This window comes from Hemibagrus wyckioides, unplaced genomic scaffold (genome assembly GCF_019097595.1).
Source record: "Hemibagrus wyckioides isolate EC202008001 unplaced genomic scaffold, SWU_Hwy_1.0 Contig11, whole genome shotgun sequence".
Taxonomy (NCBI): domain Eukaryota; kingdom Metazoa; phylum Chordata; class Actinopteri; order Siluriformes; family Bagridae; genus Hemibagrus; species Hemibagrus wyckioides.
Genome location: NW_026690771.1, coordinates 249,784 through 268,319, shown reverse-complemented (window position 1 = coordinate 268,319; position 18,536 = coordinate 249,784). Strand labels below are relative to the sequence as shown.

Below are 18,536 nucleotides of genomic sequence, written 5' to 3'. Positions count from 1 at the left end.
GAGCATCTGTGGGATGTGCTGGACAAACAAGTCCAATCCATGGAGGCCCCGCCTCGCAACTTCCAGGACTTAAAGGATCTGCTGCTAACATCTTGGTGCCAGATACCACAGCACACCTTCAGGGATCTAGTGGAGTCCATGCCTCGACAGTCAGGGCTGTTTTGGCAGCAAAAAGGGGACCAACAGCATATTAGGCAGGTGGTCATAATGTTATGGCTGAGCGGTGTATGGTATCTACCTAGAGAACTTCACTAATGGTTTCATTTCCACAATATCATAGTGAGTATAAAGGTTTTAATAATTATACAGTATAATATTTTTTATAGATTTGGGTGGTGGACAGGGGCAGGAGGTTTTAGAGAGTTTAATCAGGTCACATGTACAGTGAATTTACACAATCTGACTGCTACAATTTTTCTGTTTCTTCCCAAGTTAACTAATTATCAAACTCACTGCTTTATTAACTTTTATGCATTAATAGGAAAGTTTGATATTGTGTAATTGAAGAGTCATAATTCTGAGTCACAGAAAAATAATCTATTGCAGAGCCTGTGGATGTGCTGGAGGAATCAGCAGATACTCCCTCTGTCCTCCAGGTATGTGTCAGTTAAATAGTAATATTTTAACTTCATTTAAAACCTACAGGCCACTTTTTTCTAAGTGTGTGTGTGTGTGTGTGTTTGTGTGTGTGTGTTAAGGTCATTGAGCCAATCCTGCAGCTGCTGCCCACCGAACCACACGAAGAACCTTCAGCTGTCATTCTGGTAAGAAAATCCTTCATTTATTTCCTAAAGCCAATCAATGGATTTTACAAGGTTGTTTTTACTGTAAAGAATGTTAGTATAAATCTGATATGATAAGAAGCACTTATGATCTTCATGCTCTACATTTCACAGCCGCTCGATGCTGATGAGCCGGACAGTGCCTGCCGTGATGTTCAGTGTGTGTCTGTAGTCTCCTCCCTCTCCCAGGTATTCTACACTGCTGTAACTGAGATACAAACACACAAACATCCTTCTTTACAAGATCTAATGTTAAGTTTTGTTTCTCTATTTCTGGCCAGTGGACATAAGCAGAGACATCATTGGAATGATGAGGGGTCCAGAGAGTCGGCTCTGCTGGTTTGAAAGCGCAGAGACACACTGCTTGACTCGCGAGGTAATCACAGTCTTTATTACTCTGATGAAGAGAATGGACATTTTTCAACTGACATGATTTTTAGAAGAGCACTTTTGTGAAATGTGCTTGTAGATCTTGAGTTTCATCTAATTGTCTTTTACAGGGATTCCCTTATTATACCAGTGATAAGGAGAGTTTCACTGGCATTCAGGTAAGGGATTATTCATTGTGGCATCACAAAATGTTATGAACTGCAGTGACTAATTGTGTTTGTGTGTTTTAAGTTTGTTGAGCCGAACATCCAGCTGCTGCCCACAGAACAACCTCAAGACCCTTCACCTGTTTTTCTGTTTTTTTTAAGTGACAGAATATTAGTATGAAACTGCTGTGATCAGAAGCACTCATGATCTTCCTGCTCTACTTTTCACAGCCGCTCGATGCTGGTGAGCTGATCAGCGCTTGGTGTAATATTCAGTTCCTCTCTGCACAGGCCTCCATCTCCCAGTTCAAGGTATTCTACAGTGCAGCAGCTGAGATACAAACGCACAAACACCCGTCTTTACAAGTTCTAATGTTTAGTTTTGTTTCTCTATTTTCAGTCAGTGGAAATGAAAACATACTTCCTGGGGATGATAAGGGGCCCACAGAGCCGTCTTTGTTGGTTTAAATCCACCAAGACGAGCAGCTTGAATCACATGGTAATCACAGACTTAATTACTCTGAGGAAGAGAATTGACCTTGATGATTATTAGACGCTCACGTTTGTGAAATAGATCTTGAGTTTCAGCTTTTTGTCATTTGCAGGGATTCCCTTATGAGTCCTCCATAGAGAACTGTTTCACTGGCATACAGGTAAGGGATTATTCGTTGTGGCATCACAAAACTTTTGTTAATTGCAGTGACTAATTGTGTTCACTTTAATTTGTTCTCTTAAGGCTGAATCTGGGAGGGTTACAGAGGGTTACTAATAAACGCCTGTGTGAACTGTCATTTCACACAGGCGTTTATTAGTAACCCTCTGTAACCCTCCCAGATTCAGCTTTATCATGTTTAAAGATAACAGATTTTGCTAATATAGAAAACAGGACTCCAATATGTAAAGCTAATTTATTTTTGTATCTTTTCTACTCTGTGCAGGACCACCACTACAACTTCCTGGATGTTTTTTTGAGCTGATTTTCTTCAGTACTTTATAAATGGCTCAAAACCTCAGCCAGTAAGTGTCTTATCAGGAGATTTCTAAGTAATGTTTGAGTTTCAGAACATGGTCTATTTGATCTGGTTTTCTTTTTCCATATTTTTTAAACCTGATAAGACATGGCATTAATGAAGCTTGTCTTTCTTTCCAAAAGTTTAAGGGAGGTTTCTTGGAGCGCCTGCTTGCGCTCTTCAGCATGTGGGACGTGGACGTGTGGGAGCCTGCAGCAGAGCTGTACTTCACAGTGCTTATTGTAAGTGTTGAATATCTTCTGATGCCACGATCCACAAATTCTCAGGATTGTATCTTAAACTCAGTGACACTATGTTGGATGTGTGTGGAATTTGTCAATAGGATTACCTTACAGAGCTTGCTGAAGTACTCTTCACTCAGCCTCTGGAGCTCTACAGTGACCCAGCAGCCTTAGCCACCACAGTTCAGCGACTCCTCAAGCTGCACGTCCAGCTGATGATGGACATTTTGGAGGAGCTCTGAGCAATGTCTTTCCCCTTACCCACTTCATCTTTTCTTCCTCTGTTTCATTTCATCTTCTTTTCTCTCACTTCTTTTTCCTACATTGCTCAGGCTCCACACGTAAGTATGAAATCATTTTATTTCTATTTTTGATCAACTTAATATTTAAAAAATCTCTTTTCTTTCCTACAGGTTTGTACAGTGAACCCCAGGACCTGAAGAAGGGCTTAACCTTAGCATTTAAGATCCCTCGTCCCTTAATAATCATCCTTTATTAATCTATCCCTCTGTTCCTATCCCACTCCCCCTATTCCCATCAATAGCCTATAGATTGGAAATACATATATAGAATTGTTTAGAAATAAACTTATTTGTATACTTCTTATAGACTTTGCTTAAATAAATGTTTATATTTGTTCCTATTGCGGTCTCATTCTGATTATTTTTAGCCATCAGTATATGTATAAAAGTTTCCTTTAAACGCAACACAAACTGAATTTTTCACTCATATACAGATCATTTTTACAGAATTTCACAACCTTTAAATGGTTTACTAAAATGTGAAAAATAACAAATATATTATATATTTGATTTTATATTATTATTTATATTATATATTATATTCAGTGTTGGGGAAAGTTACTTTTAAAAGTAATGCGTTACAATATTGTGTTACTCCCTAAAAACAAATTGCATTACTTAGTTATTTTTTATAAAAAATACGTTACTTTTGCGATACTTTTTCTTAAATTTGACCAGTAGACTCGTTCTCTTTTCATTTTATACACATAGAAACCTATATGTGTTACATTACAAAGTAAACTCACAGTCCAAGTTAATAAAGACATTAAAGAGTGCAATATAGTCTTCCTAAAGTCATTCTAAAATTAGATCAATCTGCAAATGTTTTCTTCAGGTCTGCCTCCATTTCTATATATGCCTTGTCCAAAAAGCTTGTAAAGGTTTTGTGATCGGAGAGCACGGCCCCTGTCCATTTCCCTGATTTTGCTGATGATATTACAAAATGTCGGCGCCTTCACAGTGAAGAGTGGCTGCATCTCCTCAACAATAAATGCAGCAACCAATTTACTGAGTTCAGCCAAACTAATTGTTTTACCTGGTGGTGAACTGAAATCTAGCTTTTGTTGTTCAGCAGTAGGCGGGGTATTTTAATACTGACATACATGGTTTGTTTATGTAAACTAATGTTAAATAATATCATTTAAGGGGACCATAATGTAAAGCATTATTGATTGAGACATTTCCCATATGAGTAACATAGTTATTCTACCATAATTTAAATCATATCTAAGGCTGGGTTTGATTAGGAGTGGGATTATTAGATAGATGAATTCAGACCCTCGCTGTGAAACATCACCCCCTGGACACAGGTGGACACAGCATCCCTCATTTATTCCAAGTGTAGGGTGGCTTGAGTTCAGACACCATTAGTCAGGTGTGACAGCATTAATCATACTGCAGAATTCCTCTTCACTAAACAGCTTACGAGACAGATACCCCCTGCTGAAGAAATCTGTTTGCTTCACTTTTGTTCAGTCACACAGGACAGCTGTTCTAACTGTTAGATAAGCTTTATTAACTCCACTGATCAAAATGTTTGCTTCCAGTTCCCTTTTAGTCCTACTGCCAACACCATTTTTCCATTTTCAGACAGATCACATTTATCTATGACAAGAAGCAAGATATGCCACAAATGATCTAAAAGCACACCATCAGACTGAGCTTTGTCCAGCAACTTCCATGTACATTAGTGTCTTAAAAATCAATTTCAGCCACAGCAGTATGTCAGAGCTTGAGATGCATTTCCTCAAAACACCTGGAATCAGTTATAAATGTTGCCTGCACAGACAAAACAAGGACATTTTAAGACACATTGAGGCCATTTCTGTCATAAATGAACACACTTAAATTAATACACTAGCCTTCAAAATAAGGAATGTACAAAACAGAAAAGAAATATATAAAAGCTGGACACTTTATAGCCTTGCTAAGGCCATAATAAAAAATATTGTGGGGTCCAAATGTCTGAGACCACTAGTAAAAATGCTTCTTTTTGGCATTTTTTTCTAATTTAATACATCAATTTGTTTTACAGATTATATTATTTGACAACAACTTTCTTTCTTTCTGCAAATCTTTGAAATTTATGCAAGATGCCTTTCTGAGCTTCTAGCATTTAGCATGTTGCCTTTTTTGCTTTAAATGAGTGTGTGCATTTGAGCTACATGGACACCACAAGTTTATGTAAAACCTTACAAGCCATTTTAGATCAAATGCATCAGTGTGTCACTTGAACACATGCTTCAGTAAAAAAGATCAGACATGAGGAAAATCTGACCTTTAAATAGACACCTAGAAAGAGTACAGAATCTTAAATTAACTATTGTTTACTTTCTATATTTTAAATAGGAAAAAATGCAGTTGAAGAAAAATCCCAGATTATTAATGTGGTCACAGAATTTTGGACTTTTTTTTCAGTGGACATAATCAATACATTTATCACATTACAATTATTTATGTGAGTAATAAACCATATAAACATACTGTGATAACACTTTACATTAAGGCTCTGTTAACTTACTTTATTTACTGCATTAGTTAACATTAAAGAAATGCTTATATGAAAGCTGATACCTTCTTTATAACAGATCACCTTAGACCCTGAATCTCTTCTTGGAGCTGGATTTGATTTGTATTGTGAAATGTGAACTGACAGAAACTTCTTAACAATTACTGGTATACTTATGAAGAACAATTTACTTTAAAATAAATAACAGAACTGTAGGATGGGAATAATGAGGATTTAAGTGTTTTAAACCTAAGTGCCAGAATCTCTTCACAGAGCTTTAACTATGCGGTATTTCAAGATAATCACAGCCACATACAGTGTGATGAGACGAAATAATAATTCTCTTGGACTCAAGGTCTAAGACACATGTATGACATTCACAGTGCTGACGAGACTAAGCATGCAGGGAGGGGCTATGGGTAACAGTGGGGGTAAGTACACACATGGGTAGAGTGTAAGTATAAGAGTATAGGGTATAAATACTGAAATCACAAAAAAGTACATTCAAAATGAAAATAATACATTATAGAAAACACAGGGTCCAAAGCTTTAAAGTGCAGTAATGCTTCTAAAAGTAACCTGAGATGAATGAAATTTAAAGTGACACAGTGTGTAGTAAGGTGTTAAGTCAGTAGCCTGTGTTATTCCTGCTGCCACCTCTGTATGATGGCCTTCTGCCTCTTTAAACAGCTGAGCACACAGACCGTCAGCCAAATATGGCAATTCTGTAAACTTTTACATTCATCCTGAAGGAAATTTCAGAGTGCTTTAAGTGAAGGAAAGTGCAGGGACAGGCCTTGTTTTCTTTCCACATCCTCCAGCTGAAATTAATCACCAGACCTAACTTATAAACACTGATTCAGATGTCTGAAACTGAAGTGTTTAAAAAAGAAAAGAAAAGATTCAAGATTCAAGATTCAAGAAGCTTTTATTGTCATTTCAACCACATATAGCTGGCGCAGTACATAGTGAAATGAAACAACGTTTCTCCAGGACCTGGTGCTACATAAACATACAACTACTAGTACAATACAAAACAACAAACAACACCACAGAGCTAGGACAGAAGTTTGTCTTAGCCATGTAAAGTGCACAGTGTGCAGCTAGGTGCAAACAGAGCATAGACAAGACAGTGCAAAAAAGACAATAAATACAATAAAGACAACACAAAAGAACACAGGACACTTAGCGCTGAAAGGAAATAAAAGAACGTGTACTGGAATGTAAGTGAAATAAAATAGATAAAGTGAAATGATGTAGAAAAAAAGTATTGTGCAAAAATATTGTGCAAAAATACACAGCAGCAGTTGAGGTAGTGCAAATAGAATAAACATAAGTATAACTATAGCAGCGGATGACAGGTAGAGGTAGTGCAGTAAGTAATGAACAGTATAAATTATGTGTGTGTGTATGCGTCCACACAGTCAAGAGAGAATGTGTGTATCTGTGTGTGAGAGACAGAGAGTTAGTATACAGTTCAGTCCTGAGTGAGAGTGTGTGTGTGTGTGAGAGAGTGTAGAACAGTTCAGTCCTGAGTGAGAGTGTGTGTGAGAGTGTAGAACAGTTCAGTCCTGAGTGAGAGTGTGTGTGAGAGTGTAGAACAGTTCAGTCCCGGGTGTTGAGGAGCCTAATGGCTTGAGGAAAGAAACTGTTACACAGTCTGGTTGTGAGGGCCCGAATGCTCCGGTACCTCTTTCCAGATGGCAGGAGGGTGAAGAGTGTGTGTGAGGGGTGTGTGGGGTCAGCCACAATGCTGATGGCTTTGCGGATGCAGCGTGCGGTGTCAATGTCTGTGATAGAGGGGAGAGAGACTCCGATGATCTTCTCAGCTGTCCTCACTATCCGCTGAAGGGTCTTGCGATCTGAGACGGTGCAGTTCCCAAACCAGGCAGTGATGCAGCTGCTCAGGACGCTCTCGATGCGAAAAGAAAAGCTATTTATTATATCAAGAAGTACAAGTATAAAAACAAATTTCATTCAAGTCATTTAATTCATTTATTATTTTTATTTCATTAAGTGGTTACAGGCTGGTCTTCTTGTGAAAGTATATAAAGAGACTTAATGCATTACTTCTATACTCTGTGGTACCTGATAGTAAGTCTCCTGTATGACGTCAATTCTCAATCTCACCACAGGATGGCAGTATCGGATACAGCTTATATAAAACAAGGCGAAACCTAGAACTACCTCATCATCATTAGATTACATATCCAACAGTGAGATTGATTTGTTGTGAGAAAGCCTAGTGCGTAAATTGATTGAAATAATAAGTTGCTGAATTTTCTCAGGAACAGTCATCTAGTTCAATTCAGTGAATGTCAGATGATGTTTGTGTGTTGCCAGGTGTGTGGTTTTTAGACCAAACAATTATTTCAGGTCTTGTGTGTGGCACATGTTCCATAATACTTCGTGCCAAGTAAGAATGTCACTTTTGAGAAGTTTTTCTCTGCTGACCAGACACAAGGAGTGAGTTTTGACCAGTACCTTGCGGAACTGCACACACTAAGTAAGACTTGTGAATTTGGAGATTTTAGAGACTCAATGGTGAGGGACAAAATAGTCTGTGGGATTCCTGATAATGGTCTCAGGGAAAGACTGTTATGTGAAGCAGCTCTGACACTGGAGAAAGCAGTCAATATGTGTAGACCTAAAGTTAACTACAGCTAGTAGTTAGTGTAAGTGACCTTTCATCTGAGGGTTTCATCAGTTTTCAAGATTCTAACACAGAAGCAGTCACCCACACGTTACACAGCATACAGATCAGAAGAGTGAATGTCAGAATGAATTTACTGAATGTCATGACTTTCTGCTGGAAAGCTTTAAAAAGGTCTGTTTGCAGGTCCGAAACTGGAGACAGTGGCTGATTTCTGGAGAATGGTTTGGGAGCACAAATCTGCCACCATAGTCATGCTGACTAACATAAGAGAGAGAAAAGAGGTAAAACACATGAATATAGCCCCAGTCCTTGAAATATTTAACAAATTTCAATAAGCCTTTCAGGAGATCTAACAGGTCATCTTGGTCTGCAAGACATCGCAGGAGAGACATTATTGTTGCAGATTTTGCCTCCACATCTTCAACATTTACTCTTTGGGATTTTCATTCTTTGCAGCTTTTGCTTTGCAAAATGTGTTTTGCTCCTCTTTTTTAATGGCCTGCACTGCAGCATCTTCTCTATGTAGTTCTTGGCTTGTGCACAAGTTATTTCAGCAGGTCTACACATATTGACTGATTTCTCCAGTGTCAGAGCTGGTTCACATAACAGTCTTTCCCTGAGACCATTATCAGGAATCCTGGACTATTTTGTCCCTCACCATTGAGTCTCTAAAATCTCCAAATTTCAATATTTCATTGTGGAAATAAATACTGTGACCTCTACTACTCTGATCTCATGGAAAACCAGAAAACAGCCAACAGTAGCATTATCTACTTGAGAAGCAGAATACATGTCCTTATCATCAGCCATTCAGGAATGTATCTACTTAGAGCAGCTACTCAAAGGTATGGATACATACCAATACGCACAAACAAAAGTGTATGAAGACAACCAAGGTACAATAGCAATAGCCAGAAACCCAGTTTACAGGCAAAGGTGCAAGCACATTGACATCAAGTAGCACTTTATAAAGGAAACTGTGAATAATGGCAAGGTAATCTTGGAATACCTACAGAGCAAATGGTTGCTGACATTATGACAAAGCCAGCCACTAAGCTAAAGTTAAAGAGGTTTGCTCGAGACGTGTTTGGTACTTAAAAGAGTAAAAGGTTTATGTTTACATCGTTTATGTGAAAGAGAAGCCTTATTTGTTATTTTGTTTTCAGGTAACTTAATAAACTAAGAGCAAGTGTGGGTGTTAAGTATTGCACTCTTACTCGTTAGATTACGGCATCAGCCGAACTACTCTTGTTTTATTGAATGTATTACGGTTCATTTGGGTGTGATGTCATTACGTTATACAATGCACTCTATGTAAAACGTTTATAGTGTTAATGTCGGATGTACAGAGCCGATGCTTGTTCAAGTTTATTAATAAATGTTCCAAAGAAGTTGATAATGAGACATGTAACGTTTTGTTTGTTTTCATACGTGTGTTCAAGCCCATTCAAATCCATTTTAAAACAAATGAGACAAGTCTTTAAAGAGCAAATGGTGGCATATAAAATAAGAGCTGTGTCTGTGCTTATGGTATCTGTCTGCATCTCAGTCTGTCCATAAGCTGAGGTGTTACAAACAGCAGAACTGATTACTGGAAGAGTTTAAGAGTGAACAGATATTTAGAGACTTTTCCAAGACAGAATATGAGTCAGTCCAACTTGAATAAATGCTATTATTTATTGAATAACATTTAATAAAACCAAGGCATTGAGCCTCAATAACTCTCCAGTAAACAGAAACAAATGACCACAACCAAAAATCCAGACATTATTCATGGCACTGAATATACATTTCACAAAAAGCTCTCTTTTCAATATTAATATCATTTATCTTAAATAAAATATCAATTATAATGCAATAAATCGATACAAACATGAAAGACAGTTTGCAAATAGGAATAAAAAAACGATATAAAATTTTGCACCAATTATAAAAGAGTAAGCCTGAATTAAACAATGGTACATAAACAATCTGAGTCCAAGGAGTGAAAAAAGCAGTATTAGAGATTTTGAGACCAAAACAAATAAAAAGAACAAATAATCACTGAATACAAAACACAACTAGATGAAATATTGAGAAATATACAACGACGACTTTTTCTGGATTCACTGCTATGGCCATGAAACTACAGTCTGAACCTTTTGAGTCAGCAAGTATTCTGTATATTTCTAAGTAATCAGATTTGGGTAAAACAATGGAAAAAGACCAAAAATGACTTTGCTATGGCTTCACAGCTGCAGCTTGAACAGTTCAACAAACAAGTCCAACAAACTCAGCTCCAATAACAAAACTATGAAAGTGCATAGATAACTGTTAACTTTTTTATAAACAGCAGCCAAGATTAAACATCCAGCTTCAGAAGCTTATTCTTCAATGACTGCACTCTTGCAGTACACTGAGAGCCAAGGTGCAGAAATAATGTCTGGGTCACCTCGAAGGTATACTTCTTCGGGTACTCAATGTTAAGTGTGTAAATGATACCAAAAAGTAAAGCAAATGCATTTGGCAGGTCATCAACATCATCAAGCACAATTTTCTCTTCCAGCACCACAGCTATACTTCTTGTGTTTGGGTTGGTTATTGCCACATCTTCAACAAAACTGAGGATATCTACTTCGAGTCCCTTAGTGCAGGTTTCCTTCTGGACTGTGTCCTACAGAGACAACAAACTATGGGTCAAAATCAATACAGGACAAAGATAAGAAAAAGAAGAAGTGTCTTGCTCAAGGGTACAATCAAGGAAGTTATGTTTTGTGCTGGGACTTGAACACACAACCTTCTTATCAGAGACTCAAAGCCATCACTACAGCTAGCTTGCACTGCTTCACTGGAATCTTTAAGTGCCATTAATTCAGTGGGAGAAAAAGCTGAATCAATGCAAACTAGTTATGGTGTTGCTCTGGCATGGTTGTAATGGCTCAGTGACAGAAGGCTTGATCAGAAGGTTGTGTTCAAATTCCAGCACACTTCCAAGCAGCATTGGTTGAGTAAGACCCTTATCTTTCAGCTTAGTTGTATCCTACATCAGTCAAATGAGCAAGTGTGCTGGGTTATGTGTCATTTTATGCAACATGAAGATATTACAGCACTTTACTGATCACCCAAATTGTCAGTCAAAACTAAACATTAGAACTTGTAAAGACGGGTGTTTGTGTGTTTGTATCTCAGCTGCTGCACTGTAGAATACCTTGAACTGGGAGATGGAGGCCTGTGCAGAGAGGAACTGAATATTACACCAAGCGCTGATCAGCTCACCAGCATCGAGCGGCTGTGAAAAGTAGAGCAGGAAGATCATGAGTGCTTCTGATCACAGCAGTTTCATACTAATATTCTGTCACTTACAGTAAAAACAACCTTGTAAAATCCAGTGATCAGCTTTAGGAAATAAATGAAAGCTTTGGTTACCAGAAAAACAGGTGAAGGGTCTTGAGGTTGTTCTGTGGGCAGCAGCTGGATGTTCGGCTCAACAGACTTAAAACACACAAACACAATTAGTCACTGCAGTTCATAACATTTTGTGATGCCACAATGAATAATCCCTTACCTGAATGCCAGTGAAACTCTCCTTATCACTGGTATAATAAGGGAATCCCTGTAAAAGACAATTAGATGAAACTCAAGATCTACAAGCACATTTCACAAAAGTGCTCTTCTAAAAATCATGTCAGTTCAAAAATGTCCATTCTCTTCATCAGAGTAATAAAGACTGTGATTACCTCGCGAGTCAAGCAGTGTGTCTCTGCGCTTTCAAACCAGCAGAGCCGACTCTCTGGACCCCTCATCATTCCAATGATGTCTCTGCTTATGTCCACTGGCCAGAAATAGAGAAACAAAACTTAACATTAGATCTTGTAAAGAAGGATGTTTGTGTGTTTGTATCTCAGTTACAGCAGTGTAGAATACCTGGGAGAGGGAGGAGACTACAGACACACACTGAACATCACGGCAGGCACTGTCCGGCTCATCAGCATCGAGCGGCTGTGAAATGTAGAGCATGAAGATCATAAGTGCTTCTTATCATATCAGATTTATACTAACATTCTTTACAGTAAAAACAACCTTGTAAAATCCATTGATTGGCTTTAGGAAATAAATGAAGGATTTTCTTACCAGAATGACAGCTGAAGGTTCTTCGTGTGGTTCGGTGGGCAGCAGCTGCAGGATTGGCTCAATGACCTTAACACACACACAAACACACACACACACACACACACACACACACACACACAAACACACACACACACACACACACTTAGAAAAAAGTGGCCTGTAGGTTTTAAATGAAGTTAAAATATTACTATTTAACTGACACATACCTGGAGGACAGAGGGAGTATCTGCTGATTCCTCCAGCACATCCACAGGCTCTGCAATAGATTATTTTTCTGTGACTCAGAATTATGACTCTTCAATTACACAATATCAAACTTTCCTATTAATGCATAAAAGTTAATAAAGCAGTGAATTTGATAATTAGTTAACTTGTGAAGAAACAGAAAAATTGGAGCAGTCAGATTGTGTAAATTCACTGTACATGTGACCTGATTAAACTCTCTAAAACCTCCTGCCCCTGTCCACCACCCAAATCTATAAAAAATATTATACTGTATAATTATTAAAACCTTTATACTCACTATGATATTGTGGAAATGAAACCATTAGTGAAGTTCTCTAGGTAGATACCATACACTGCTCAGCCATAACATTATGACCACCTGACTAATATGCTGTTGGTCCCCTTTTTGCTGCCAAAACAGCTCTGACTGTCGAGGCATGGACTCCACTAGATCCCTGAAGGTGTGCTGTGGTATCTGGCACCAAGATGTTAGCAGCAGATCCTTTAAGTCCTGGAAGTTGCGAGGTGGGGCCTCCATGGATTGGACTTGTTTGTCCAGCACATCCCACAGATGCTCGATTGGATTGAGATCTGGGGAATTTGGAAGCCAAGTCAACACCTCATTCTCATTGTTGTGGTCATCAAACCATTCCTGATCCATTTTTGCTTTGGGGCACGGTGCATCATCCTGCTGAAAGAGGCCACAGACATCAGGAAATACCGTTACCATGAAAGGGTGTAGATGGCCTGCAACAATGCTTAGGTAGGTGGTTCATGTCAAAGCAACATCCATATGGATGGCAGGACCAAAAGGTTTCCCAGCAGAACATTGCCCAAAGCATGACACTGCCTCCGCCAGCTTGCCCTCTTCCCATAGTGCATCCTGGTGCCAGGTGCACACACACCCGTCCATCCACGCCATGTTAAAGAAAACTTGATTTATCACACCAGGTCACCTTCTTCCATTGCTTCGTGGTCCAGTTCTGATGCTCACGTGCCCATTGTTGGTGCTTTCAGTGGTGCACAGGGGTCAACATGGGCGCCCTGACTATGCAGTCCCATAAGTAACAAACCGTGATTTACTGTGTATTCGGACACCTTTCTATCAGAACCAGCATTAACTTCTTCAGCAATTTGGGCAACAGTAGCTCATCTTGTGGATCGGACCACATGGGCCAGCCTTCACTCTCCACGTCCATCAGTGAGCCTTGGCCGCCCATGACCCTGTCACTGGTTCACCACCGTTCCTGCTTTGGACCACGTTTGATAGATACTGACCACTGCAGACCGGGAACATCCCACAAGAGCTGCAGTTTTGGAGATGCTCTGATCCAGTCGTGCAGCCATCACCATTTGTCAAACTCGCTCAAATCCTTTCACTTTCCCATTTTTCCTGCTTTTAACACATCAACTATGAGGACAAAATGTTCACCTGCTGTCTAATATATCCCACACACTAACAGGTGCCATGATGAGGAGATCATCAGTCTTATTCACTTCACCTGTCGGTGGTCATAATGTTATGGCTGATCGGTGTACATCTGTAACCATGCCCTTTAGCGCGAGAGCTGATTAATCAGTAGTCTAAGTATGATTTAGTATAAAACCAGTAGTCAGGGTTGTTAAAAGTGACCTACTAACAGGGTAAATATTTCATTGTGGAAATAAAATAAATTCTTGACCAAGCTTAAGGATTTTATTGTGTCATTTAAACCAGTAGCCGAGTTCGCTAGCACGATAACTAGCATGATGCTAACTGTGTAAATGAAATGATTAGCGAAGTTCTCTAGGTAGATAACATACATCTGTAACTAAGTCCTTTAGACCTGACTAAATCACTAGTCTAGTCATGATTTAGTGTAAAACCAGTACTCAGGGGTGTGAAAAGTCACCTTTTAAATGGGTAAATATTATATTATGGAAATAAACTAAATTCTCGTTACCCGAGCTCATCAACTCGGTTCAGGATTTTAGTGTGTAATTTAAAGCAGCAGCATGTTCACTAACAGGTGAACTATTATTAGGAGAAATATCATATTCACATTAATATAACCAATAAAGTGTTAAATAATTACAACAAATATACAAGTTCTCTCGGTAGATATGATTAGTCCAAATATTACACTGTCATTGAAATCGCTAAAAATCGGCTAAAGTCCGTTAGCGCGCTAGCTGCTGAATCACAAAGCTAAGCACGATTTATTTTATTAAAACCAGGAGAAGGGGTTGTTAAGAATGGACTTCTAATGGGGTAAATATTTCATTGTGGAAATAAAATAAATTCTTAAACCGAGCTTAATGATTTTATTGTGTAGTTTAAACCAGTAGCCAGGTTCGCTAGCACGGTAACTAGCATTAGGCTAATTCACGGCAAGATGAGGTGTCTTGTGTGCTACATAACATTAGACTGTAACACTGTCACTTTAACATGATTTATTGTAGAAACAGTGTGGCATTAAAGGATAAAGATCATCCTACCTTGAGGACACTGAGTGTGTTCAGCAGGAGCAAATTATAAAATGTAAAATATATAATTTGTAAATGCATTTTTTACGGACTTCACTTCCTGGTTTCCGTACAGTTCGGTTTTTCTCGGAGGTTTTCGGTAGATGCCGTAAACAGGAGTTTTTTTTTTTTTTTTAAGGTCGTATCGTCTTTAAACTGGTCCTACAGCTTGAATTCTAACTGTACAGCTACATGCTGCCTTAAACTTCAGCTATGCTTCACTCCCTGGGCTTCCCGGACATTTCAGCTTATTATTATGATTATTATTATTATTTATTCATTATTGACTCTTGTTACTAGTTAGTGCTGGTTTATACTAGTTAGTGCTGGTTTATACTGGTTTATACTAGTTAGTGCTGGTTTATACTAGTTAGTGCTGGTTTATATTGGTTTATACTAGTTAGTGCTGTTTTATACTAGTTAGTGTTGGTTTATACTGGTTCTGAAGGTCGCAAGATTTGGATTATCTTTTGGCATTTTTGCTACACCCCTGTTTCGGATTTCTCTGTACTCCACTACTGGATTTGACTCCTACACCGACTCTACAGCGCAGCGATGATGAACTTCGGGGGAGGAGCCGAGCCTCAGCACCCGGATGTGGATCCCGAGCCCGGATGGAGCGGACTGTACGACCCCTGGAACGGTGAGTTACTGAGTTTCCTCTTTTTCACTTAAGTATAAAGTCTTTTAAACACCGCGTTATTACAAAAAAAACCGCAATCAGGAATATCGTTTTATATGATTAGATGGTTTTGAGAAATTCTGTTCGGCTAATCTTTATTCGGCTAATCGCTTTACGTACACGATCAGTATGCTAAAGCTAGCGGACAAAATGGCAGACTCCAGTGAAACGAGCAGGGAAGAAGAAAACAGTGTTGATGTTTTCAGATATGTTAACATCAGCTTTTCATAAAAGTCCCAATGTTTACTTAACGTTTGTTAAAGTTTACTAAGTCAAGCCGAGGAGTATTAGCAAAGATTAGCTAGACGGCTAGTTAGCATGTAGCTAAGTAATTGTTTTTCAGTGTTTATAGTTTTTTTTTTGATGGAGTGAATAGAATAAGTTAAAATACTTACAATAACATGAAGTAACTTATTATTTTAAGGATTTTTCATTGTCCGTGTTTGTCGAGTTGTTAAAGCGGAGAGAGAAAGGGGCTGTGAGGAAAGGCAGCTAGCTGAACAAAACCAATCGGTACAAATAAATGGAGCTAGTGTGGCAATGTAGAGTGCAGCTTAGGCAAAAATATCAAGCTGTTTGTTTCAATTCTGTTCAGCAAGGTTTTGTTTCTAGCTGTCGTGAATAAAATAGTTAGGAGTAGTGTAATTTACGATAAAGGGCGAATTTTTGAGAGGAGACACAATTGGACTCAAAGGGGATGTGAACCACTGGAGTAAGAAAGTGCTAAAGTAATAGACTGTAATAGAAATGTATTTTAATCTGCATTTTTTGGGGGAAGATATTTTTAAGCATTGAAATAAGTGCACAGTGTGACTAACAGTGAAGCCGTGATACTGGAAGAGCCCTGTATAACACCTATAAATGCAGCTAAAATGTAAATACTGAGTTTTTAATGCAGTGTTATAGGAAGATTACAGTAATATAACTTGTGTAAATACTTCTTGTTTTGATAGTGAGGCTTTCCTGCTTTACAAACCATACACAGTGCTATTAAAATAAGGTTTTCTGCTTCCTTTTATGAGATGTTATTAGATGTGTTTCATTGCCTGTTCATCTTCTTTGACACAGGGAGACGGAGGGAGACGTTTGTGTTTCCACAAGATGAGCTCAACTACAACAGAGAGCTCAGCGCTAACGAGGACGACAACAGCCGACCTGCTCAGCAAAATGAAGCTGGAGATGGTGGTGAACATGAGGTGTCAACGAGGAACCTGTCCCCTGATAGAAGCCCACCCCCACCTGTGAGAGGCCTCTCTCCTCTCAGGACCCCATCCCATGTGAGCAGTCCATCCCCTTTCAGGAGCCCATCCCCTGTGAGGAGTCCATCCCCTTTCAGGACCCCACCCCCTGTGAGCAGTCCATCCCCTCTCCGGACCTCATCCCCTCTGAGGAGGCCACCACCTTCAGGGAGTCCACAGCCTTCAACAGTTCCTTTGCCCCAGCCTTATTTCAATATCGACATCCACAACATTGTGGCTGGTATGTACTATGTTCCTGCCACAATGATAACTCCTGTCCCACGCCAGGGCATAAGGAGGAGGCGGGACGAAGAGGATGGCAGTCAAGAAGCCCCTCTGGGTAGACGGCAATGTGTGGATCCTGATGGGGAGGTGGAGTTCATCAGGATGCCTGGACTTGAGGATTTAGAGAGTTTAATCAGTCACATGTACAGTGAATTTACACAAGCTACTAATGCTACAATTAGTCTGTTTCTTCACAAATTAACTAGCTAACTAACTCACAGGTTTATTAACTTTTAAGCATTAGAAAGAAAGGAGAGAAAAATTTACAAGGTCTCTCTCTCTACTACCTTATAAATTTGGCCATTTTAATGTTTTACATTTAACAGAAAATATTAGTTGTAATTAAACTTACATGAAACTAATTTATTGCAGAAGCTGTGGATTTGCTGGGAGAATCATCAGATACTCCCTCAGTCCTCCAGGTATGTGTCAATAAAATATTTTAACTACATTTGAAACGTGTAGGCTGCTTTTGTCTAAGTGTGTGTGTGTGTGTGTGTGTGTGTCTTAAGGTTGTTGAGCCAATCCTGCCGCAGCTACCCACAGAAACTCACTCCACATCTTCAGCTGTTGTTCTGGTAACCAAACCTGTCATTTATTTGCTAAATCTGATCTCTGGATTTTCCAAGTGACAGAATGTTTGAAAGTGTTAGTGTGAAACTGCTATGATAAAAAACACTGATGATCCTCATCTTCTACTTTTCACAGCCCCTCAGTGCTGGTGAGCTGAACAGCACCTGCTGTAATGTTGAGTACAACACTGCAGACTCCTCCAACTCCCAGTCTGGGGTATTGTACAGTGCTGCAGCTGAGATACAAACACACACACATCCTTCTTTACAAGTTCTAATGTTTAGTTTCTCTGTTTCTAGGCAGTGGACGTTAAGGGATACTTCCTCGGGATGATAAGGGGTCCTGAGAGTGGATTTGCTGGTTTAAAACCACCAAGACGCGCTACTTTGACCAGCTGGTAATCACCATCTTTGTTACTCTGATGAAGAGAATTGATATTAATGATTATTAGATGAACACTTTTGAGAAGTAGATCTTGAGTTTCAGCTAATTGTCATTTGCAGGGATTCCCTTATCAGACCACCATCGAGGACCATTTCACTGTCATACAGGTGAGGGATTATCTGTTGTGGCGTCACAAAACTTTTGTTAGTTGCAGTGACTAATTGTGTTCACTTCAAATTGTTCTCTTAAGGCTGAATATGGGAAGGTTACAGAGCTCCTTTCCTGTAACCGGGTGGAAACCATCATGGAGCCACTTGAGGATTATGTGGTAAATTTATTGCAATGTCATGAAGTCTTTATTGTAGATAGTAACACTTGGAATTTTGTACACATATGGGTCTGCAGTGTTCATTTTTATATATTTTTTAATTTAACAGCAAACCTTTAAAAAGGTGTCCTGCACGTTCCTGCATGTGGCTAAAGATGGTCAGGTGAAC

At 39.0% G+C, this 18,536-nt stretch overlaps 1 long non-coding RNA gene across 1 annotated transcript; it reads left to right on the top strand.

The window, feature by feature from the left end:
* The first annotated feature begins 1,922 nt into the window (after nucleotides 1–1,922).
* Nucleotides 1,923–2,562, top strand: LOC131349756 (uncharacterized). The gene is made up of 3 exons (XR_009204101.1): nucleotides 1,923–1,971; nucleotides 2,257–2,335; nucleotides 2,472–2,562. It is a non-coding gene; the product is annotated as an uncharacterized LOC131349756 (long non-coding RNA).
* Nucleotides 2,563–18,536: the final 15,974 nt, after the last annotated feature.